Source organism: Neoarius graeffei, chromosome 7, assembly GCF_027579695.1.
Source record: "Neoarius graeffei isolate fNeoGra1 chromosome 7, fNeoGra1.pri, whole genome shotgun sequence".
NCBI classification, from domain to species: Eukaryota; Metazoa; Chordata; class Actinopteri; order Siluriformes; family Ariidae; genus Neoarius; species Neoarius graeffei.
Genome location: NC_083575.1, coordinates 5706233 through 5731691, shown reverse-complemented (window position 1 = coordinate 5731691; position 25459 = coordinate 5706233). Strand labels below are relative to the sequence as shown.

The window sequence follows — 25459 nt, the reverse complement described above, 5'->3', positions numbered from 1 at the left end:
AATGTGAATGATGCAAACAATATTATATTAAAAAGAAAAATCTGGCCCATGTCCGATATGTCTTTGCTTCAGACATACAGTTGTGGTCAGAAGTTTACATACAATGATATGAATGTCATGGCAATATCTGGACTTTTCAGTAATTTCTTTGAACTGTTCTTTTTCTGTGGCAGAATGACTGTACAGCATGCAGCTTTAATTTAAAAAAAAAAACACTAGAATTTGGTGCACAAGTTTTAATTTCCTTTGGGTTTTCTGAAATCAACACAGGGTCAAAAATGTACATACGATCACTTAGATTATTAATTCAGAGGTGCTAAAACTTCCAAAATGTCTCTTATCTTGCCAAGGCCGAGGTCTCTTAACTTCCTGTTAGTGATCATGATTGACTACAGCTGGTAGCTTCTCTGTGCCTTCACAAAAAGGTTTTGTTTGCAGCACACATTGTAAGCCAACACACAGTAAAATGGGAAAGTCCAAGGAGCTCAGTGCAGATCTGAGAAAGAGGATCGCAGATATACACAACTCCGGAATGTCTCTTGGAGCCACTTCTAAACAACTGCAAATTCCAAGATCAGTTCACAATTGGATCCAAGTTATTGTAAGGTGTAGTCACTTTGTCAAGAATTTGGTGCACAAGTTTTAATTTTCTTTAGGTTTTCTGAAATCAACACAGGGTCAAAATTATACAAACAGCACACCTAATATGTGGGTAAAATGTCTCTTCGCAAGATTCACCTTGACCAAACATTTTTGTTTCCCATGAATAAGCTTCTGGCAGAATTCTGGTTGGATATTTCATGATTCTTCATGGTAGAATTGGTAGAGTTCAATTACATTTTTTTTTTTCTTTGGCATGGGCTCGACTTATAAGCACGGTCCATATATTTTCAACAGGGTTGAAGTCAGGACTTGTTTTAAGCTTAATGTTGGCTTGCTTTATCCTCCACAACCAGCTCTGATGCGTGTTTGGGTTCCTGTTGTAACTCCCAAGTCGTGTTCAAGTTTCTGACGGTTTATGCTGAAGAATTCTGAGGTAGTCCTCCTCCTTCATTATTCCATTCACTTTGTGCAATGAACCAGTTCCACTGGCAGTAAAACAGCCCCAGAGCATGATGATCCTACCACCACCACCAGCTGGTACAGTGTCCCTCTGTACATGGTGGTCATTGTGGCCAAACAACTCAATCTTTGTCTCATCTGACCATACAGCTTTCCTCCAGAAGGCTTTTTCTTTGTCCATGAAACTTTAGTTAAGCTTGAAGATATCAATTTTGGAGCAGGGGGTTATTTCTTGGATAGCAGCCTCTTAGTCCATGGTGATCTGAACTGTAGACAGTGATCCATCAGCTTCCAGTTCATGGCAGGGCTGTGCCATGGTGGTTCCCAGGTTGTTCCTGACCATCCAAACCAATTTCCTTCAGCTGAGGGTGACGGTTTGAGTTTTCTTGAAGCAAAGTGGCTTGGCAAAGTGACTACACCTTACAGTAACTTGGATCCAATTGTTTGAACTGATCTTGGAATTTGCAGTTGTTTAGAAATGGTTCCAAGAGACATTCCGGAGTTGTGTATATCTGCGATCCTCTTTCTCAGATCTGCACTGAGCTCTTTGGACTTTCCCATTTTAATGTGTGCTGTAAACAAACCCTTTTTACGAAGGCACAGAGAAGCTACCAGCTGTAGTCAATCATGATCACTAACAGGAAGTTAAGAGACCTCGGCCTTGGCAAGATAAGAGACATTTTGGAAGTTTTAGCACCTCTGAATTAATAATCTAAGTGAGCGTATGTACATTTTTGACCCTGTGTTGATTTCAGAAAACCCAAAGGAAATTAAAACTTGTGCACCAAATTCTAGTGTGTTTTTTTTTTTTTTAAATTAAAGCTGTATGCTGTACAGTCATTCTGCCACAGAAAAAGAACAGTTCAAAGAAATTACTGAAAGTCCAGATGTTGCCATGACCTTGATATCATTATATGTAAACTTCTGACCACAACTGTATTTTTGTACTTTTTCTCCAGGCTGAACCTCAAAGCCACATTTAAATAGCAGGAGTCGTTGCTATGTTGTCCAAAATGGGTTGAAATTTAGTTAATTTATATAAATACATCAAGAAATAAACTACATCATAGTTTCAAATAAGAGCTGTGTTTTGACGAAGTACTTCAAGTTAAATTCAAGCTTGGCAGTCGGATTTTTCGTGCAAATAACAATCTCATCACAATAGATTCTGTAACTTTTGCCAGACAGTTTTTTGAACCTGCTTGTGATTAATATCCAAATGTCTTGGCACACACTTATCATTCTTATTTCATGAATTAAGAGAAATAGCTACGTGCTTGTTCTTATCAACAGTTTTAATGAAGGGGAAAAAAAGACAGAGTGCCAGGAAAAAGTAAAGGTTTTCTTGTTTAAAAAGGTAAATTGTTGTCATTTAAGAGCAAGTGTTCACAGTGAGAAGGTAACTGCATCCAGACTGTTCCTGAAACCCTTCACTTCGCTTGACGTTAATCTTTCTGATAACACAATCCTCAGCGATGCCGTGCAGTGTCTGTTCCATCCACACATCATTTACTTGTACAACCTCGAGTCCAAAAATGTTGGGACGCTGCATATGTAAATAAAAACATAATGCACTGATTTGCAAATCTTTTTTGACCTACATTCGATCTGATACAATACAAAGACAAGATATTTAATGTTCAAACTGATCAACTTTGTGGTTTTTTTTTTTTAATAAATATACACTCATTCTGAATTTGATGCCTGTAATACGTTCCAATAAAGTTGGGACAGGGGCGTGTTCACTACTGTGTGACATCACCTTTTCTTTGAACAACACTCAGTGAGTGTTTGGAACTGAGGACACTAACTGTTAAAGTTTTGAACGTGAAATTCTTTCCCATTCTTGGTTGATATACAGGGCAGCACGGTGGTGTAGTGGTTACCACGGTCGCCTCACAGCAAGAAGGTTCTGGGTTTGAACCCAGTGGCCGGTGAGGTGCTCTGTGTGGAGTTTGCATGTTCTCCCTGTGTCTGTGTGGGTTTCCTCCGGGTGCTCCGGTTTCCCCCACAATCCAAAGACATGCAGTTAGACTACATCCACATGGCAACGAGATTTTTTTTTTTTTTAGCGGGTAAAAAAAAATATCGCGTCCACATGGGCAACGGATCAGTAAAATATCAGGTACATATGGCAACACAACGCTTGCTGAAAACAATGCAATACACATGCCACACCTCTGTGTGCACTGTAAGACGGTCCCATAAACCCCTTCTTCTACCCGGCGTGCTGCTTGTTCTAGTCATGTGGTTGTGACGTCATCGTAAACAAATCCGTTCTACTCATCCAGACGACTTCGCAACGGCGCCGTTGCCAGATTTTTCCACTCTAGAAACCGTTCTCAAAAAATATCGTTTTGGGGCACCCAAAATGCCGGTGCCGTGTGGACGCCAGGCCGAAACGATAAATTTTATCAGATTCACCTGAATCTGTTGCAGTGTGGACAGGGCCTTAGGTTGACGTGGGGTGGCCTTGAGCAAGGTGCCTGACCCCTGACTGCTCCCCGGGTGTTCTGGTGTGGCTGCCCACTGCTCCGAGTGTGTGCGTGTGTTCACTGCTTCAGATGGGTTAAATGCAGAGGGTGAATTTCACTGTGCTTGAAGTGTGCATGTGACAAATAAAAAGGTTTCTTCTTCATATCTGACTTCAGTTGCTCAACAGTCCGGGGTCTCTGTTGTTGGATTTTGCACTTCATAACGCACCACACATTTTCAATGTGAGGCAGACAGCCCAGTTTAGCACCTGCACTCTTTTATGATGAAGCCATGCTGTTGTAACACGTGCAGAATGTGGTTTGGCATTGTCTTGCTGAATTAAGCAGGGATGTTCCTGAAGAAGACGTTGTCTTGATGGCAGCATGTGTTGCTCCAAATCTTGTATGCAGCTTTCAGCGTTAATGGAGCCTTCACATATGTGCAAGTTACCCCTGTCATGGGCACTAACACACCCTTGTACCATCACAGATGATGAATTTTGAACTTTGTGCTGGGAACAATCTGGATGGTCCATGAGTTCCAAAGACAATTTGAAATGTTGACTCGTCAGACCACAGCACACTTTTCCACTTTGCTTCAATCCATCTCAGATGGGCTCAGGCCCAGAGAATTCACCAGCGTTTCTGGATGTTGTTGATATTTGACCTTCTCTTTCCAGGGTAGATGCAGCGATGAACTGTGTTTACTGATGATGGTTTTCTGAAGTGTTCCCGAGCCCATGTTTACTTACTAGCTTAAGCCTGTGGCTCCAAAGAGGAACATAGACCACTGACAGTCTTCCTCCACTTTGTCTTGTTCTGGGCTTCTTTCTCCAATGAGCCCATGTAGTCATGTCCTTTATACTATTATGTCGGTTTTTAACGCAGTGCCGCCTGAGGGACTGAAGTTCAGTGTTAATCTTTAGCTCCTTACGTGCAGAGATTTCTCTGGATTCTCTGAATCTTTTGCTGATATGTTGAAGGTGAAATCCCTAAATTCCTTACAACTATACACTGAGAAACGTTGTTCTTAAACTGCTGGACTATTCACCCATGCAGTTTTTCACAAAGCGGTGAACCTCACCCCATCCTTCCTTGTGAGTAGTTGAGTCTTTCCAGTGACACATTAACCAGTTTACTTGTAGAATGTTCCAGTCAGGTGGTATTTTTGTGCACACCACAACTTTCCCAGGCTTCTATTGCCCTGTCCCAACTTTATTGGAACGTGTTACAGGTATCCATCCATTATCCATAACCACTTATCCTGTGCAAGGTCGTGGGCAAGCTGGAGCCTATCCCAGCTGACTATGGGTGAGAGGCGGGGTACACCCTGGACAAGTCGCCAGGTCATCACAGGGCTGAGACACGGAGACAAACAACCATTCACACTCACATTCACACCTACGGTCAATTTAGAGTCACCAGTTAACCTAACCTGCATGTCTTTGGACTGTGGGGGAAACCGGAGCACCCGGAGGAAACCCACGCGGACACGGGGAGAACATGCAAACTCCACACAGAAAGGCCCCCGTTGGCCACTGGGCTCAAACCCAGGACCTTCTTGCTGTGAGGCGACAGCGCTAACCACTACACCACCGTGCCACCTTGAACATGTTGCAGAAATCAAATTCACAATGAGTGTATCTTTACAAAAATCAATAAAGTTGATCAGTTTGAGCATTAAATATCTTTTCTTTATATTGTATTGTTTAATTGAATGTGGGTCAAAAAGGATTTGCAAATCATTGCGTTCTGTTTTTATTTACAAATTACACAGCGTAAATTACAATTGTTAGAATTGTATCTGAGGCTCAGTGTTCGTGAAGATTGTGAGGTTCGTTACTGTCTATTTTTAAAACATGCACAGTGAATTGTACATTTTTGAATGAAAATATCACTTCAGATGTAAAAAAAAAAGTACACCCTGGACCTGTTTGACTTGATTGTCTGTATTCCGATACCACAGTAAAGGCTTTGTTCTCGTTCACTGTTGTTGTTTGACTGGCACAGGAAGTACTGATTTATTGTGGTTCGTCTGACAAGATGGGTTTTTTGTTCGCTGACTGACTTGGAGACATCCTCATTGCACAAATCACACACTTGTCACAAACCGAACTTGAGAATAGCTTGAAACCTTCATGTTAACTTTTGTCTTCAAATCCCAACCAGAAAATTTCTCAAACTTGTGATTTGATAAAATCGTGAGTATCGAGACTGAATACTGTGATCGGGGGCGTGTCTACGGGGGGCAGTGCCCACCCTGAGATAAGCCTTGCCCACCCTGATAAATTGGTTGCCCATCCTATAAAAAACGCCTGTGAATATCATCACAATATGCCCGATTTTGCTCGGAGGTGGCGTCTTGTGTTCTCCTTTAAATCCATTTTGCACTCTACTGCTTTCTCATTGGCCATTTCGAAAGGGAAGGGGGGGGGTGCCCTGCCCACCCTATATATAAAAAAAGCTGCGTGCGTGCTCGCTCTACGCACATGCGGTAGTAGCAAAGTCAGTGTGTATGGCAGTACTGTAGATTCTGAGTTAATAGTTAACATTGCTTACTTCCCCTTCTGATAGTCATGCATAGGTTTCTCATTAAAAAGCAGACCCCCCCCCCCCCCCCCCCCCCGTGCCCAGCACTTCCTCCGATACTGAGGACGTTTCTCAGCCCAGCACCTCTGCCCTCAACCAAAGTTGCCTCAACACCGTGCTAAGCGCTGCATCTTTGTCGGTGGATGCTAACATCGTACATGTCTCTGTTCCCGTTGATGCTAGCACCTCTGCTACAACAGATATTACCGATAAAGATGCATTGCTCTGCACAAACGTTACAGGCATACAGTCTTCCGTTCCCCTTGATTTAAACACGGATAGCCCATCTCAGCCCATTCTAAAAATTTATCCAAAACGCCTTTTTGGCCAAACCTACCGGTCATTTAGTGCAGGCTGGTTTCAGTCACGGCCATGGTTGGAATATTCAGTCTTGCAAGATGCCAGCTTTTGCTTTGCCTGTCGCAAATTTAGTTTAAATTCGGACAACATATTCACCAAACGTGGGTACACTAATTGGAAAAAGGCTCTGGAAAAAGACGGTGGCTTTAACAAGCACGCTTCCAGCCTTGTGCACATTAGGGCGATGTCCGCCTGGCAGGAGTGTCAACGCCGTGGAGAGACAGGAGAAAGTATCGTTCACCTTCTCGGTCAAACTCGGATTGAAAAGAACAGATACTATGTGAAAAGTGTAGGTGAAGTCATACAATTCCTCGCAGTAAATGAACTGGCTTTTCGGGGGCACACTCACGGGGCTGAGAATGAGGAAGGGCTTTTAATCCGGCTGTTCGAGTATACACTCCTCAAAGATCAAAAACTGAAGGATATCGCAAAATGCATCCCCGAAAATGCTAAATACACGTCTAACACCATCCAAAACGAGATAATTGAAACTGGCAAAAATGGTTCTAAAAGAAATCAAAAGGAAATATGATGAGGCTGACACCCCTGGCATGAGCATCAAGTGTGATGGCACCAGGGACCGCTGTAACATTGAGAACCTGTCAATAATAATTCGATTTGTCCGGAATTCCATTCCAGAGGAACATTTAATTGGCTTAGTTGAATTGGACCAGCTTAATGCTGAATATATGTGCAATCAAATCCTTTCACATTTGTCTGATCTGGGTTACAGTGCAAATAATTTGGTCTCCCAATGCTATGATGGTGCTTCTGTTATGTCAGGAGTGAGGGGTGGTGTCCAGGCCTTGCTACAGAGCAAAGTTGGCAAAGACATCCCTTATGTCCACTGTTACAATCACCAACTACATCTGGCAGTGGTACATGCAATGCAGTCTGAGCCTCTAGCAAAGAAGTTCTTTGACTGGTCTGGTGCAATGAACACATTTTGTCACAGACATTATGTTGTACATAGATATGACACCCCCACACTGAAAAGACTCCTTGAAATCCGATGGACCAGTCATCATGATGTCACAAAATCAATTGTTGACAATGAGGATGCCATCAGGCAGCTTCTGTCTGACGTAGCAGACGATAACACTGCTCCTTTTGACCTCTGTACAGAAGCGTGTGGTCTTCTGACCCAGCTGAACTGCCTGAACTTCTTTGACACTGGTAGATTTCTCCTTCGTGTGCTTGGTGCGCTGAAGCCAGCCAATTCAATTCTCCAGTCACAAACAGTAGATTTATGCACTGCAGGAGAGGTGGTGGCAGCCTCACTCACTACGTTTACATGCACATCCAAATCGAGCTGCTGTCAGTAATCGAGCTGAAGGTCCCAGCAGGGTGCCAGAGAAATCCAATCCTACATGCACACAAATGAAATCGGGCTATTGTGTGAGGTGCATTGTGCACCCGAGCCACAGATGGCGCAACACGCCCCATCGTGTTGGTACACTTCCGGTTGTCGTCATGAAGAAGAGCTATTCAAGAGTGTAAACAAAGTTATCAGTTCCGTGTTCTCCATTGCGCGTTTTTCTCCCGTCCATGAATTTTAATATATTCAACTCCTTAAGCTGAATGAGCATGAACTCTGTCTCCTCATTGCTCCAGAAGTGCACGTTTCTGCTTGCCTGTGGCAGTGGGGGCGTGGTCAAGCGCCGGTCTGTGACAGGAGGGCGGAGCCAAGGAAGGTGAGTGGCAGAACGACGGTACACCTGATGGTAATTAACCTGTGTTTGTGTGTCTTCCCAGTAACCGCGCCCTATTTAAGGAGGCAGAGGGGAGAGCTCATCCCGGGACTAGAACACAGCGCGCGCGCGCTTCTCTCAAGAATAAAAGTAGGCTGTTAAACTGAAAAGTCTGACAATAAAAAGCCTATTAGTACCAGAAGCTTTGTCCTGCCGTCCTCTGTGCTCCACCCACACTTCAGAGAGCTCTACATCCACATTTTCTCTTCTTCGTTTGTTCCTGCTGACCTCTTCTGCTGCTCGCTACTACTGTTGTCATGCCGACCGAGGCTGTTGTGTTTCCCGCTTGTGGTCTCGTCACTTCCGGAAGTAGCTCGACAACTAGCTCGATAGGGTATACATGCACAAAGTAGCTCGGCAGAAATCGCATAAACTAGGTCGTGTAGCTCGATTCCGAGAAATCAAGTTTGGTTCAATTTCAGCCGAATTAAGGTGTATACATGGCATTTTGAACTTCGATTTCAGTCGAGCAACGGCAGAAATTCGATTCTCTCTATGTGCATGTAAACGTAGTCACTGAGTACACTGAAGGAGTTACGTTGCGACTCCTTCTGGGAGGAGCATTTCTCTCACTGTGGAAGCACTCCTAATCCACCTAAAAGGAGACGGACAGTTAACTCCCAGCTTGATGGTAGCATTATTTTGTCAAGTATAGGGCATGGTGACTCCAACAACCTAGCAAGTGCTCCTAATCAGGCATTTAAAAGGGCTATGTACAACATTCTTGACAGAGCTATTGTGGAAATGGAGACAAGGTTCTGTCAAAAAAATGTTGACTTAATGAAGGCGACATCATTCCTCCTGCCCAAATCTGTGTCTTTTCTTGACCCCTCTCTCCTACAGCCACTTCAAGTGCTTGCAGGCCAGGAACTTAATGATGTGGGCTTACAAAATGAAATTGCTGTGGCAAAAACACTGTTAGTCAATAATCTAAGCACAGATGCTAACCTCTCTGAAGTGTGCAAATGCATCCAGCAGTACAAGGACCCATACGAAAAAGAACAGTAAAGAACTTATAAGAATTTACCACTGTCTTAGTAGTAAATCCTTATAAATATAAGGATAAATCCTTATAAGGATTTATAAATAAATATATATGCCATGTATGATTTACTCCTGAAAGTGGCCCATTTTGCATTTTCCTCATACAAATTTTTTATGAAAATCTAGTAGGGGAGAGTGGGGTAAGATGAGCCACTTTTTACATTTTTCATCATAACTACATGTTAAAGCCATTTTTGCTTCCAGTCTACACACCATACCAAATTTCAAAGTGTACTGTTACTATCTGAGCAAAACATAATTGATAAGCTCTTATGGTTAGAGTGATATTACCTCTTGAAAAAAAAATGTCAAGTGGCTCAACTTACCCCATGCACGGGGTAAGATGAGCCACTGTGTGGGGTAAACTGAGCCAACACAAAACATGTTAGGTTAACAAAGTAAACGACTTTTATTATTAGAAATGCAATCAATGAATCAAGTCAAGTCAATCAAGTGGGGGATAGGGCCGTTGCATAGAGAAGGGGAGATGAAGAGAGAGGTGATAGAACGAGATGGGATAGGGAGGGATAGATAGATGGATAGAGAGAGAGATATGCATCGATAGATAGAAAGAGGGATGGTTAGAGAGGGAATGAGAGATATACTATATTATAGAAATTACTAAAACAGTAGAACAGTGCCAAAAGAATCTTATTTCTTTCAGTAGGTTAAAACATTGCTAAAACATGCAGCAATCATTCCATCAATCATTCAATCATTTCATCATTATTCAATGTTCCAAGCGTTCAAATGGCAAGGGAACACCATTTGCCTCTCCCTCCGTGCTGTCCCCCCAACAGTAAAGGGGTGGGGCAATTTTTTCACAATATCCTGTCTTGACAGGACAGCCTCATCTTTCTCTTTGAAGACAAAGGTTGGCTTTCTTGCAGAGCCATGGCATGACCGGCTTCTTTTGAGAAATCTTGCCTCTATTTCGAAGACATCCAATTTGATTATCTGGCCAATGAAGAAATGCACTTTCTTCTTCCCCGTGTATTTTGCCACAACATAATCCCCCACATCTAACAACTGGTCTTCCTCATCTGATGTCATATATATGTGTTGTTGTCATATATGACCAGTAAATGTGAAAACTTAAGTGTCATCCATATTGGGTAAGCTCAGCCACCAATGGGGTAAGTTGAGCCAGTGGCTCAACTTGCCCCACATCTAATGGCTCATCTTACCCCATGGCCACCATTTTGTAGAAAAATGCTAATAAAGGGGATTAGGCTAATCAAAATTATTTTTATTAGCATTCATATCATAGCTTAGAAAGCCACTAACTTAACCCTAATGTGTCTAAATATTATTCTACTTTTGTCTTCTCTAAATCATCTTCACTGTGGACAAACATGGAATTGACTTAGAAAGCACAAAAACACATTTTTATAAATATGTCCCTCACCTAGTTTGACATGTGGTGCTCCTCTCCACAAGTGTAAGTAAATGGTCCCGGCCCCCTTTGAATGTGGTCACATGGTCACATTTGTTTACTGTTTCTTAGAAACAGGGGGTGGCTCATCTTACCCCCTGGCTCATCTTACCCCACTCTCCCCTATGTATGAAGTGAACATTGTGCATGGTTTTTACAGATAATGTGTATGATGAATTACACCATCTTTGTATGCTTCATGTAATGTTTGTAGTTTTAAATTATATTTTACAGTTTAAAATGTATATGCCTTTTATATGTAAATCCACATATGTTTGTGTTGGATTTACATGTAAAAGGCATGTACATTTTAAACTGTAAAATATAATTTAAAACTACAAACATTACATGAAGCATACAAAGACGGTGTAATTCATCATACACATTATCTGTAAAAACCATGCACAATGTTCACTTCATACATACAAATTTTTTATGAAAATCTAGTATGAGGAAAATAAAATGGGCCACTTTCAGGAGTAAATCATACATGGCATATATATTTATTTATAAATCCTTATAAGGATTTATTCTTATATTTATAAGGATTTACTACTAAGACAGTGGTAAACTCTTATAAGTTCTTTACTGTTCTTTTTCGTATGGGGAGGCCTTCCCCATGCTGCATGAACTGTATGTCACCGCACTCATCATTGGTGTGTCATCAGCTGCATGTGAAAGCTCTTTTTCTACTCTGACTCGCATTCTCACACCTCTCCGAAGAACAATGCTGCATTCAAGGAAGACACATTTAGTCATTCTGGCACATGAAAAACAAATAACAAAGAATTTGGATATGAATGAATTTGTTTTAGAATTTTCCAAATCTAACCGCAGACTAATACTGTAGATATTCCAGGTTATACACTAGAAACTGATCACTTATCTAACTAGACTGAGAGCAGTTTTCCACTATTCTTGTTCTCTAGTAGGTATAGTTCTTTAATACACCTATATTGCAGCCTATAAGTTCTGTTTGTATTCATAAAAAAGGGAAAAAATATTGATATAAAAATGTTCCATTGCTTCTATTAATCACACAAGTCCATGTAATGACAGGTCCTTTCCTTTTATCACTAGATGCAGATATGGTGCATAATGAAGCCCAACCTTTTTTTCATGTCTGTTTTTTTCATGTTTGACCCTCTGAATGTTTATGTGCGAGTATGGATCTCAACTTACACTACATTCCAAATTATTATGCAAATGACTTTTTTCACTGATTTTCCTGAAGAGTCAATAGAAATGACAATCATCCTAATTTTCAAGTCATCAACCGTCAGTGTACAAATCAAGTGTTTTTGAACGAACCTTCCAATGCTAACTGTATTTTTTTTAAATTAAAAAAAAAACTAAAAATGGACTGTTCCAAATTATTACGCAAAATAGAGTTTCAAAAGATTTTTGTTCTTGTAAAGAACTAAAAATGGCCATTTGTGAAATTGGAAGCATTAGTAGGTGATAATTACTGGAATCAAAACCTAGTTCAATCAAAACATTTTATAGTTCAAATTGCATTACTGGATTTGTAGCAGATTCAGAGCCCAGTGGGGCTACCCAACTCCCTGGGGTCAAGCAGATGATGATGGTGAGGACGATGATGATAAAAAGTAGCAAATGTCACAAGAGCAATAAACAAAACCTCTTCCAAGCAGTGCAGATTTCCCACCATTATGTTATTTTATCCACTTTGCTTCAACCAATCACCAGCAACTATCATTTAGGAAATCTTTGTCCTATTAATTTGCTCATACCCATCTGAATGCGCTATTAATCATGGGAAACACGTCTGATCACGAAAATGGGGGACTTATACACACATACATACACTACAATAAGAAATGTAATTTGTTGCCCCCCCAAATAAACCAAATGCCCACCCAAGCATGACATCCTGGCAACGCCTCTGACTGTGATCCTGATAAAGATAGAAATGTCAACGTCTCGTTTGCGTTTTGAATTTAATGGCTTGCAAAGTTACAACATCCATCCATGAGGCTTTAAAAAAAACCAGCAGGTCTGGCATGTTTTTGAGGGTGGTGAAGCATCAGCATGAGTTTTCCATGGGGTGATGTTTTTTTCCAGGCATGGCGGGTACATTCATTGTAACCATTTCTATTCAAAGCAGAACATCGTCAAGTCAAGTTTATTTGTATAGCACTTTTAACAATAAACATTGTCACAAAGCAGCTTTACAGAATTTGAACGAGTTAAAATATGAGCTAATTTTATCCCTAATCTATCCCCAATGAGCAAGCCCGTGGTGACGGTGGCAAAGAAAAACCCCCTCAGACGACATGAAACCTCGAGAGGAACCAGACTCAAAAGGGAACCCATCCTCATCTGGGCAACAACAGACAACAGTCCTTTTTTTTTTTTTTTAAAGATTTTTTTGGGGGGCTTTTTTTCACCTTTTATTGGATAGGACAGTGTAGAGACAGCTCAGGAAATGACCTCAGGTTGGAATCAAACCCAGGTCCCCAGATTTATGGTATGGCACCATATCCAACTGAGCCACGACACCCCATTAACAGGCCTAACATAAAGTCTGCTTCGTTGATGCAAAAACCCCCCACCGACAGAAACCCGAGTGCAAAACCGTTCACGACAACCGTAGTCCTAAAGTCAGCAAGTCAACTGCAGTCCCCAGCCCCAAAGCACCACTGCAAGAGTCCAGATCATCCTCCAGGCGCGACCCCCAACTATCCACATGGGGCCGTCCTCCACAGGAGCGATGCGATGAGACTCCAACCAGACACAGGGTACCAGGATGGATCAGGCAGGTCCGAGGAGCAGAAGAGGTCAGCATCTCGATCCCAGGACCGACATGTAACTCAGAGGGACAGATTTTTTTGGGGGGGGGGAGAGAAAATACAGGTTGTTAGGTATGCCCAATGTCACCTGAATAAGTAGGAACAGTATACATATTGCACTGAATACAAGCAGGGACTCCGGCAAAACTAACTATGACAGCATAACTAAAAGGTGAGAGCCAGAAGGTAACACAGGCATGAGGGAGCCCCGGGACATAAAGCAGCAGCCACTACACCGTCAACAAACTCGAGTGAGCAAGCGAGTGGGGACTGACAGCATCCATACATCCCAGTTTACCAAAACACTCTATGTCTGAGGACCCTCCAGATCTACACCTTTACCTCATAAACACCATTAACAAAAGGCTTGACTAAACAGATATGTTTTCAGCCTAGACTTAAACACTGAGACTGTGTCTGATTCCCGAACACTACTTGGAAGGCTGTTCCATAACTGTGGGGCTTTGTAAGAAAAGGCTCCGCCCCCTGATGTAGCCTTCACTATACGAGGTACCAGCAGATAGCCTGCACCTTTTGATCTAAGTAGGTGTGGCAGGTCATAGAGGAGCAGAAGTTCACTCAGGTACTGTGGTGCGAGACCATTCAGTGCTTTAAAGGTCAATAGTAGTATTTTATAATCAATATGAAATTTGATTGGGAGCCAATGCAGTGTGGATAAGACAGGAGTGATGTGGTCATATTTTCTAGTTCTAGTAAGGACTCTTGCTGCGGCATTTTGAACTAACTGGAGCTTGTTTATGCACTTATTGGAACATCTAGACAGTAAGGCATTACAATAATCCAACCTGGAGGTAACGAAAGCATGAACTAGTTTTTCTGCGTCATGTAGTGACATTAAATTTCTTATCTTAGCAATATTTCTGAGATGAAAGAAAGCTATCCGGGTAATGTTATCAATGTGAGTTTTGAATGAAAGACTGGGGTCAATAATCACTCCGAGGTCTTTTACTGCTGCACCTGAAGAAACAGAAAGGTCATCCAGAGTTGCTGTGTAATCAGAAAACTTACTTCTAGCTGCATGTGGTCCGAGTACAAGTACTTCTGTCTTGTCAGAGTTAAGCAGAAGGAAGTTAATCAGCATCCAGTGTCTAATGTCCTTCACACATTCCTCAATTCTATTAAGCTGGTGTCTCTCATCAGGTTTTGCAGAAACATACAACTGTGTGTCATCAACATAACAGTGGAAACTAATACAATGTTTACGAATAATATCACCCAGAGGTAACATATATAAAGAAAAAAGCAGTGGACCCAAGACAGAACCTTGTGGAACACCAAACTTTACCTCAGTACGTCTAGAAATATCACTATATCAACATACTGATAGCAATCAGTTAAATAAGAGCTGAGCCAGGAGAGAGCTGTTCCCTTAACTCCCACAACATTTTCTAGTCTATCCAGAAGAATGGAATGATCAATGGTATCAAATGCTGCACTAAGGTCAAGCAACACAAGCAGCGAAACACAGCCCTGATCAGACGCCAACAGTAGGTCGTTTACTACTTTAACCAGTGCTGTCTCTGTGCTATGATGAGGTCTAAATCCTGACTGATACATTTCATGGATGTTATTCCTATGTAAATATGAGCATAACTGCTGTGCCACAGCTTTTTCAAGGATCTTGGAGATAAAGGGGAGGTTTGATATTGGCCGATAATTGGACAGCTGACAGGGATCAAGGTCAGGTTTTTTAATCAGGGGTTTGATAACTGCTAATTTAAAGGATTTGGGTACATAGCCAAGCGTCAGAGAAGAATCTATTATTTTTAGAAGCAGTTCAATTATTTCAGGTATTATCTGTTTGAATAGACGTGTCGGTAAGGGATCTAGTACACAAGTTGAGGCTTTTGATGCCGAGATTAATGAAAGTAATTCAGTTTCTTTTAGGGGAGTAAAACATTTTAATTGCTGATCTGATACAGTTATATTGTTAACCACGGGCGCAGATAGAGGGGGGGATGGGGGGGATTCGTCCCACCCAGATTTAAATTCACCTCGTTCGGTCCCCCCCACTTATAGGGAGGGAAAAAAACGTCTATGCTGTCTTTCTTTGCATAAGGCAAACCTCACGGAAAAATCAAAAGACTAATTACTAGGGCTGCACAATTAATCGAATTTAATCGAAAATCGCGATTTTGGCTGCCACGATTAAATTAAATGAAAATCGCGATTTATTTCCATTTAAAATGCAAGCTCTGCTGCATATCTGATCAAGCACTGTTTGACCAGTACTCTGCCAAACCATTAGGGGGCGAACCGACGCATGTAAGGTTTCATTACTCCGCCTAAATAAGCAAGCAAGCCAAGTGCGCAGAGCTTCAGTGCAGCGGTATCTTCTTCAAAGGGTGATAGCAGGTAACAGAGAGCCTAGGAAATCCCATGCTGCTTTGCACAATCGTTCCGATCTGAAAAGACAGCATGGAAACTATGGTCTAAAGGCTCGCCTGAGTTAGGGAGCCAATCAGAGAGTGGGGAGGGGTGGAAAGACGGTGACACGTACTACTCGACAAACGGAAGCTTGTAGTTTATTTGGGACTGTTTACGGATCACATTTAACATGGCGGCGAGCGATACGAACCAAACTTTCGATCAAGCTTTAGACACTGTTCTGAATAGTTTAGAGCGAAAGTTTGTTTTAAAAAAAGAACAGCATTTGGCGTTACAGTCTTTCTTCGTCGCTCTTAACTACGTCACCGGGCACAACTGCCATGATTGGCCATGGGCTACGTATACGCCAAATGATAGACATTCGCAACGTCCAATAAACGGCCGTTGACAATCGTAAACCACACCTCCCCTACGAGAAATTCAGTAGGCGGATTCCAGACCATATTTCACTTGTGATATGGTCTGGTGTTAACCAGACTAGGTAACAGATTGAGGTGAGAGAGAAAAGCTAACTATGTCGGAACGACAGACTATTTAGCACTGGAGGCAATGTTGTGACCTGCCTTCGCTCATGTTTAAAGCCAGAGCATGTTGATAGGCTGGTCTTTCTAGCTAAAAACTTGTAGGCCTCAGTATAATGCTGTGTAATTGTTGCAATTGAGTTTTCAGTTCCTTCATCCTTTGGTAATTTCTTGGATAAATTTCATTTATTTGTCATTTGGAAATCAGAATTTCTCTTTTAAATTTCATTCTGCACTGAAAGCTGTTCATATTGTTTGAATATAGTGAAATAAAATTTAAGTGATTTCCCTAACATCAAGAATAATCTTGATTAATAATCGTGATTACAATTTTGATCAAGATAATCGTGATTATCATTTTTTCCATAATCGTACAGCCCTACTAATTACCATTCGGTTTATTGAGGTGCACAGCAGTACATACATAGTTGCAACAACTCACATAAAACAAAACAAAGACTGATATTCGGTTGGTTGAGCTGCGCAGACTGCACAGGTTGCGAGCTCGAGCTTGGTTGCTATGGTTACCCACAACAAGTTTGACAGGCATATTGGGGACAGCTCCTAGTTCAGGACCCCAACACGGCATGATGAAGGGTGCCAAACCGAAAAGGCAGAAAACGATTGCATCGTTTTTTCAAAAAACAATGACTGTAAGTAAACTGTGCCTTACTTTATCATATCACCTTGCAATTTTTTGATAGTCTGTTCAAAGTAATGTCGTAGTGAAAGTAAAATCGTACGGAGTAGAGATGCCTTTTTGGTAGCCTCCTTCTTTCGGTGGTAGCCTGTAGATACAGTGCTCAGAAGGCAGTTTTAAGGGCATCGGAGTATATTCCTCGCACAACACATGTTGGGGTTGGTTTGCTGGCAGCTTTGTCCCCCCCAGTTCAAAAAACGTATCTGCGGCCCTGTTGTTAACTACAGGGTCACTTACATTATCTGACCTTAAATTAGTAGTTTGAATTTTTTGTCGGATATTCTCAATTTTGTCATTAAAAAAATTCATGAAATCGTTGCTACTACATACTACAGGTGTGCATGTGTCTATAGTGGACTTATTCCTGGTTAATTTTGCTACAGTATTAAATAGGAATCTAGGATTATTTTTGTTATCTTCTATTAGGGAGGAGAGATATGTTGATCTACCTCAGACATTGTGCTTTTACATTTTGCTCTGTCACTAAAAAACATTGTTTTTTTCCTGCCACAAGCTCAAGAATGAGGAAAGCAGACGTGCTGGTTTGGAACAATTTCCAAAACCAGAACCCTGAAAAAGACCAGCTTTGGTTTTGTCTGAGAGACCTCTGATGCAAGTTGTGTCGTGTCATCCGTTGACCTCAAGAACCCCATTCTATTTTTGAATGCTTTGTATTTTCATCGTACATTGAGGGGTTTTCAATCTTCTCTCTTTTTTTATATTAAGTCACGTACGACATAAAACGTGATTGTCACCTCACGTTTTGACATAACCCTGACGTATGTACATTCTCAAGCATTGCTTTTTAAAGCTTTATTCAGTATTTATAAATGATAAACGTGCTCTGAAGGCACAATGAAGTCGGGGCAGAAACCTCAGGCTTCCACATGATATCTGTGAATCTGTTACGGTACACTGCAATATGATTCAGTTTCGTATCCTCCCATTGATATGGGAGGAAAGTTGTTCAGAATCTGGAGAAAGCCGAATGTTAATGTATTAATGATGACACTGAGAAGGACTTGTGTAAGTACCATTAGGATCATTGCTTTGGTTTTCTCAGTCGTTGCCTTTTACATCATTGAAACCATAGAAGTTGAGTTTACACTCGATGCTAGGTGTTATTACCAGTGTTGGGAGTAACGCGTTACAAAAGTAACGAATTACTGTAATGCATTGCTTTTTGCAGTAACGCGGTAATGTAAGGCATTACAGAAAAAAATTTGGTAATATTTTACTCGGTACAAATGTCAGTAGGCGGCACGGTGGTGTAGTGGTTAGCGCTGTCGCCTCACAGCAAGAAGGTCCGGGTTCGAGCCCCGTGGCCGGCGAGGGCCTTTCTGTGCGGAGTTTGCATGTTCTCCCCGTGTCCGCGTGGGTTTCCTCCGGGTGCTCCGGTTTCCCCCACAGTCCAAAGACATGCAGGTTAGGTTAACTGGGGACTCTAAATTGACCGTAGGTGTGAATGTGAGTGTGAATGGTTGTCTGTGTCTATGTGTCAGCCCTGTGATGACCTGGCGACTTGTCCAGGGTGTACCCCGCCTTTCGCCCGTAGTCAGCTGGGATAGGCTCCAGCTTGCCTGCGACCCTGTAGAACAGGATAAAGCGGCTAGAGATAATGAAATGAGATGAGACAAATGTCAGTAACGCGCGTTACAATGCATTTTTAACCTGGAATGAAGTGGTGGGCTTTTTTTTCCTTCATACAAATTCGCCAAAATCACGCGAGATCAGCAGAGGTGAAACATCCGCGCAAAATGTTTCACTTCCTTTTCCTTTAGGCTAGTCAGACAGGAGAGAGAGATGAGTGAACCTGCAGCTGATCTAACGTCGGATAGCACATTCTCCAGATGGGCACACGCCCTTTACTTTAAGTTTGTGAAAAATAAGGATGTGAAGAACATCGTAGTCAAATGCACTTTGTGTGCTAAACCTAAAGAACTGTCCACTTCCCGAAATAGCACCAGTAATTTAACTAAACATTTACAGAGGTGCCATAGTAACATGAAGTTAGCAAGGAAGCAAGCGGAGGATGAGTGGTGATAAAATCACAAAGCAGCCAAAATTAACATTCTGCCGCTCTGAGATGCTCCTTCAGCCTCAGGACGTTAGGAGACCTGTGGCGGAGTATGTTATTGAAGATATGCTGACAGTTTGTTTACATTTTTGTCCTGTATAACTGAGTTTTTTTTTTTCTGGTCGGAAGTCAGACTAAAGTGATTGAGCTGCCTTTCCTTCGAGCGCTAATAGGCCTAAGCAGGGTGCGATTTGTCAAAAAACCAGAAGGGGGGGATGTATTTTTTTTTTTTTTAATCATGAAACGTCACAAAATTAAGGTAACAATAGGCTAACAGCTCAATAACATCCAATGATATCAAATGAATAACACTAAATGAAAATGAACACTAAACCAGAGATAGTAAATTCATCTTCCTATCTCTCTGACTAAATACACTAACACAACAAAGTTCGCATTGCTTGTCGCGTTGCTGTGATGTTTCTCTCCCTCCGGATTAAATGGACAGTGACTCGAAAATCACTAAAATACATGAATACTAAATGAACAGTTTGCTCTGATGGCGCAGTTCACATTGTGCGCAGCTTTCCGATTTAAACTGTTTTTTTTCTCATCCTTATAATTCCTGTTTCATGGACTGTAACGGATTTGCTTATTTAGTAATTTTAATACAGAATTTACTTTTGAAATTATAATCAGACACTCCAACGCCCCCCCTAAAAAAAAAAAATCGGCCGTGAGAAAGGCGGCATCCGCCAAAAGGCGCGCTGTTTGCATCCCTGCATAGAACGCAAAGATATTGTTATTATCTACAATGTATCTATTTGCTGGGGACGTTCGTGAACATCAAAGCTGCCACTTCGGGTCATTTTGAAAGTGAATGCAATGTAGACCATAGAAAACTGTCACAACATGCCTGTCATGTCAACTTGTTTTTTGGTTTGTTTGTTTTATTGACAGGGTTGTCCCCGAGGATTTTTTTTCAGCAGAGATAAAAACCAGAGGGGGGGATGATCCCCACCATCCCCCCCCCAGCAAATCGCACCCAGGGCCTAAGCACTTCAAGATCATTAAAAGCACTTTGATTTTATTTCTAATTCTGTTTTTCGAAATGTGACTGGGTAGCCTCATATAGCTAATAGTCATTGTCTAGCTGTGATTTAAAAGGCTTGTGGGGTTTTTTTCAGGCCAGTTTTATTGTAGGCTACGATTTGCCATAATATGTTCATTTTTGTTAAATTTCTGAAATGGAGTCATATCCCTTGGGACTAATCTTCTTTTTTTTTTTTTTTTTTTTTTTTTTTATGAGCATAAACTATGCTTAATGCTGTAAACTTGAAAACAGTAAAGGCATAGAAATGCTAATTTTGTATCCTGTCATATCTTTAGACATTACAATACAGTTCAATTAATGTTAATATGAATAGGCCTAAAGTTACAGTATTTCTATCACAATTTGCCAGACTTTGACCTTTTGTCTGTTCTTGCGATGATTGTTCCTTGTATTGTGCCATGAGCCGTCACTGTGGCTATTATATTCTAGTGTTTTTAACCATAAGCCGAGCTCAGTCAGATACCACGTCACCTTCCACTGGATGCGTGATGAGCTAATTGAACGTCTTGAGCTACATTTAGATTGCCAAATCCATACTTCCAGTTATTTTGGTGAGAGTAACTTAAAAGTAATGCAATAGTAGTGTAATGCCTTACATTTTAAATACAGTAATATTGTAATGTAACTAATTACTTTAAAATGACTAATAAATAATGCAAAACAGTTTTGAAGTAACTTGCCCAACACTGGTTATTACAGTGTAATCTTGAGCATTTTCTGCAAATTACTCAACACATCTGAGGTAAATGTCAACGTTCCCGATTTGATTCTGTCTTTTTTACGCTGTTATTGTGTCTTTTAAACTGTTTAAAAGACTACCTCAACAGCCTCAGTCATTAGCTTTTCTCAATGCTCGTCGTCCAGATCTTTTCGGCTTCCTAGCAACAGGACACTTTTCTCAGAAGTTTAACCGTGTTAAAAGCACAAATTTTACAAGTTCAGTTGCAACTGTAATTTAGAAAATAAAAATTGGCCTCTAAAAAAGTCTCATAAAATCACAGGGATGGCTGTAGAGGTTGGAAAATAATGATCCGACTTCCCGTGAGCTTCTTTTGAAGTCAGCAGGTCTGGAATGTTCTGGAAAGTGGAAGAGCAAGGCTTGGATTTTCCATGCACTCACTACAGATGCCCTTGACACTTAACTCTCCTCTATCACACAGCTTGTACCGTGTGCTGTTTTTTCCCCTCATTTCCAAGGCCAAAATACGAGGGAACAAAAAACAAATTTGGATTTGTGAGGGCAGTAAGATAAGAGACATTTGATGTTTGAAGGCAAATCGTGTGGTTTGCTCTGAAGTTGCATACAGGTGTGTGTTAGCGAGCTAGCTTGTTTTTGCTGAATGATCCAAATCATAGTTGACTTTAAGTGGGTGTGAACACAGAGCCGGTGTCATGTGGATTGTTTTTCACATAAAAACACCAAAACTGATATTGGGCCATTATTAAAAAATGTTCTGTTTCTGGTCCACCGGCCGGGTGAGTGCCGTTTGTGCAGTTGAAAAATTTTTTTTTTTAACGCTGGTTTTTCGACATTTTTTTCGGGTTCGTAAATCTAAAATCGAACTTGACATTTACGCATTCCCAGGGCTTTCCACTAAGGCTCATACTAGCCAGCCATGACAAATAAGTAGCCAGCCGGGGGGGAGTAAACACAAAATAAACTCCTGTGCACACAGTTCCCAGGATTAAATGTATTTTCCACAGACCATTTATTTATTCACTTTACTCAAATACAAAGTAAAATGGCAGTAAATCTTCTTTCTTTTCTTGCGTATTGCATCATGAGGTGTTCCTGGCTTGTAAATCTCTTATTTTCGGTGCATGACACATTCACGCAGCTGAGCATGCTATGAATTAACAACGACAACGGTCTGCAGTGGCGGCTACACAATTACACACTCAGCCAACATTTCTCCATTTGTGTATGAAAATACACTCCAACCACTCAGTTTGGTTTCATTTACAACCAACGGTGTCTTTTGATGCCAGCACGTAATTGAACGAGAGAAGACTGGTTTACCGGAGACAAAATAAGCGTCATCTCTGCTTCTGTCCCCTCCGACACACTACTGCCTCCGCCGAGTGCGCGCGCACTCTGAACTGAATCAGCTCTGCGCATGCGCTGTGCTGCACAAAAAATGGCAACCACCACGAAGGAAGGAGATCCGGAGTTTTCAAACATTTGCTTAAGTGTGAAATCGCAAAATGGTATTCTAGCGAACACCAAAATAGTAAAGATTCAGAAAAACAAATCATTCAGTGATCATTTTAATAGTGTAATTTCATCCGAACTAAGCCTAACGGTCGATTTAGAACTACAAAAAGTCCGTGTGTCGGACATTTTAAGTACCTCTGTAAAAGTTTTGCAAATGTTGCAGTCAGCATTTAAAATGCTAACTTAAAGTTTTTGTACAAGTTTCAGTTGATTAAACTGTCATATTTTATTAAATGTGTCTGCTTTTGTAATAAAGTACTGAAAGAAAAAGCAAACACAGCATTGCGATTTCTTATCCATCCATATATAAAAAAAATCCCTCCCTCCCGACTGAAAATTTTTTTGCTCACCCGGTGGACAGGAAACGGATGTTTTTTAAGGATGGCCTTGTCGTTGCTGCTAAAGTGAGCGACTCTGGGATCAGTAAATTAGCTACAAGCCGACACGCAAGCAAGCTAACATAAACCATAGGTTAGCGAACTAAACTTTCTTTATCAGTTCAAGTTACATCAGGTACATCATGTCAAATGCTTATGAAATGGCTCGAGAGCCATGATTTGTAAGGGGATTAACATTTGGGAAACTGCCTGACCAACGCTTACCCATGTTTGATCGTAACTAGCTTGTATTGTAACACAGTCCTCACAGTTGGATTACAATGGCGGGGCAAACGGGTTCTCGAAAGCATTTGATGGGAGGCTAGTTGGAGCCACATTTCCTGGAAATTGTAACAGTAAAATTAAAATAAGAATGTTGACAAAATATTTTTTTCTAATTTGTTATATAGGCAAGATTATTTGCATCTACAATGCCAAGAGATTCATAAAAAAAAAAAAAACTATTTTGATTTCATCTGACTTTCAAACCCGAGTGGCTGACCAGAATCTGTATTTCTGTCCATTCCACCCCTTCCATTATGGTTTGTGGTTTTAGTCTGTTTTTAATTGATGTACAGTACTGTGCAAAAGTCTTAGGCCCCCTATATTTTTTCAGACATATTTTGTTATAGATTTCAGTTTCATGACTTCTGCATTATTGAGTCAGAACATTCCAAAAACATTTTAGAGTTCCAAACGTTCCACTTTCCAGCACAAAATTAAACGTTCCAGGGAAAAAAAAGTTTGTATCTGAGCAGCATATTCCATAAGAGAGCACTTTTCAGATTAAAAAAGAAAACATAATGAAGGCTGCTGGGTTTTGGTGCAAAATGAAGAAGTGAGTGTGACGGTCAAAGTGTCCAGAAGAACTGTGGCTGGTTCTGTAAGATGCTCAGTAAAACCTACAGATCATTTCCACATTAAACTGCACTCACTGGACCTCAGACTACTGGTTTTTATTATTATTATTATTATTATTATTAAGCAAAGGGTCGTCTCACACCAAATATATTGACTTTGCTTCATTTATTATGGCTCACTGATAACGGTTTATAGTATACTTTTATGTTGAAACATTTCATTTCATTATTTCTGAAGGCATCATTGCTCGACAGCATTTCATTGCATGTTCCTAAGACTTTTGTACAGTACTGTATATATTCAAAATTTGATTATCCCATTGTCGGGTTGCTCTCCTGATGTTTTTGTTCCCTCCTGCCTCATGTCTTGCTGTGGGTTTTTAAAAAAAAAATCCTTATCTTTCCATTCGGCTCTTTGTTTGGTTTGATATCTGTTGTGAAGTGCATTAAGCTGAAATAAAATAAACAGGGACTTGTTTCATGTTGTGACATGACCCAGACCATTCCATCATCGCCCTCTTTTTTTTTTTTTTTTTTGGTCAAGCTCTAAGGGTTGTTTTACAATCAGGGTACGCAAGCTAAAAATCACATTTCACACTTATTATCTTCAATATCAAAAGGCTTGACTAAATAAACTTGGTTGTTTATTGTAGCCCTGTGATAGCTCTATTTACCATGCAAAAAAGAAATTTGGTGATAATGTTATTTTTGGTGAATGTATGGCAATATATGTCATATTTAGCAAAATTACTCGTGTAATTTAGAAAAAGTGCTTTTTTTGACCACAGGTAGCTCCAAAAGGGATGCACTTACATCATTCTTTATACCATAAAACAAATATTTGGTTCCATATCATTGGAAACAGTTAAGTTTTAATGTTGAATGCCAGTAAGTTTTCAGACTATTTTGATCAAATTAGTATGTAATTGTGTCAAAAAAATGTCCTCTCCGAGACAGCTAATTTTTCAATATAAAATAACATATCTAAAGCCTAGGTCACAACCGGACGTACGATTTTTTTGGCCGTGCGATTTTTGGTGTTTCCCAAATCGCTGCGTTTTTTTTTTTTTGTTTGTTTGTTTGTTTTTGTTCGTGGAGAAAGACGCACGTTGGCCGTAAGTTTGTCTTGCAACCTGAAAAAAATGTAAGCGCCCGTAGAGTTTGTTTGACATAACAAAGAACCTCTGCGGCCAGTCTACGGCTCGAAAATCAGCACATCACACGCGCGCCCTCCGTGCGTTTCTTGCGTTTTTTGCACAGACCATCTGTAGGAGCACGTATGGCCGGTTGTGACTGAGGCTTAAAATGATTATTCTCATCCTAAAATGTGGTCAAGATATTGGGACATAAATATTAGAGACAACTAACACAAAGCTTACAGCCTTATATTTAAAAGCACTATGGAAGTAGTGGATTCTGAATTGTAAAAAAAAAAAGCAGATTACACAAAACTACCATACACACATGTCAAAAAATTACCTGAAATCTGTTCTTTAATTTGTCCTTCACTTAAAAACTGGTACAAGAACCAGTTTGAATCAGTTTGAATGTTGGACCCCTGTGACACAAACTTTGTACCCTGACTGTAAAACAACCACGGGTGATAGCAGGATTTTGTTTTGAAGACTGAAAATAACTCAGAAGAAAGTCATGCTGCCATTTTGTTCAGCAACCTGAAGGGTTTTATTCCTTTTACAGCATAAGAATGAGAGAAATGT

General features: G+C 40.7%; 1 protein-coding gene across 3 annotated transcripts in view; it reads left to right on the top strand.

Annotated features, from left to right (window-relative positions):
• zgc:172120 (uncharacterized protein LOC799440 homolog) overlaps positions 1 to 25459 on the top strand; it is a 126274-nt gene that overhangs the window by 377 nt on the left and 100438 nt on the right. The window lies entirely within an intron of this gene.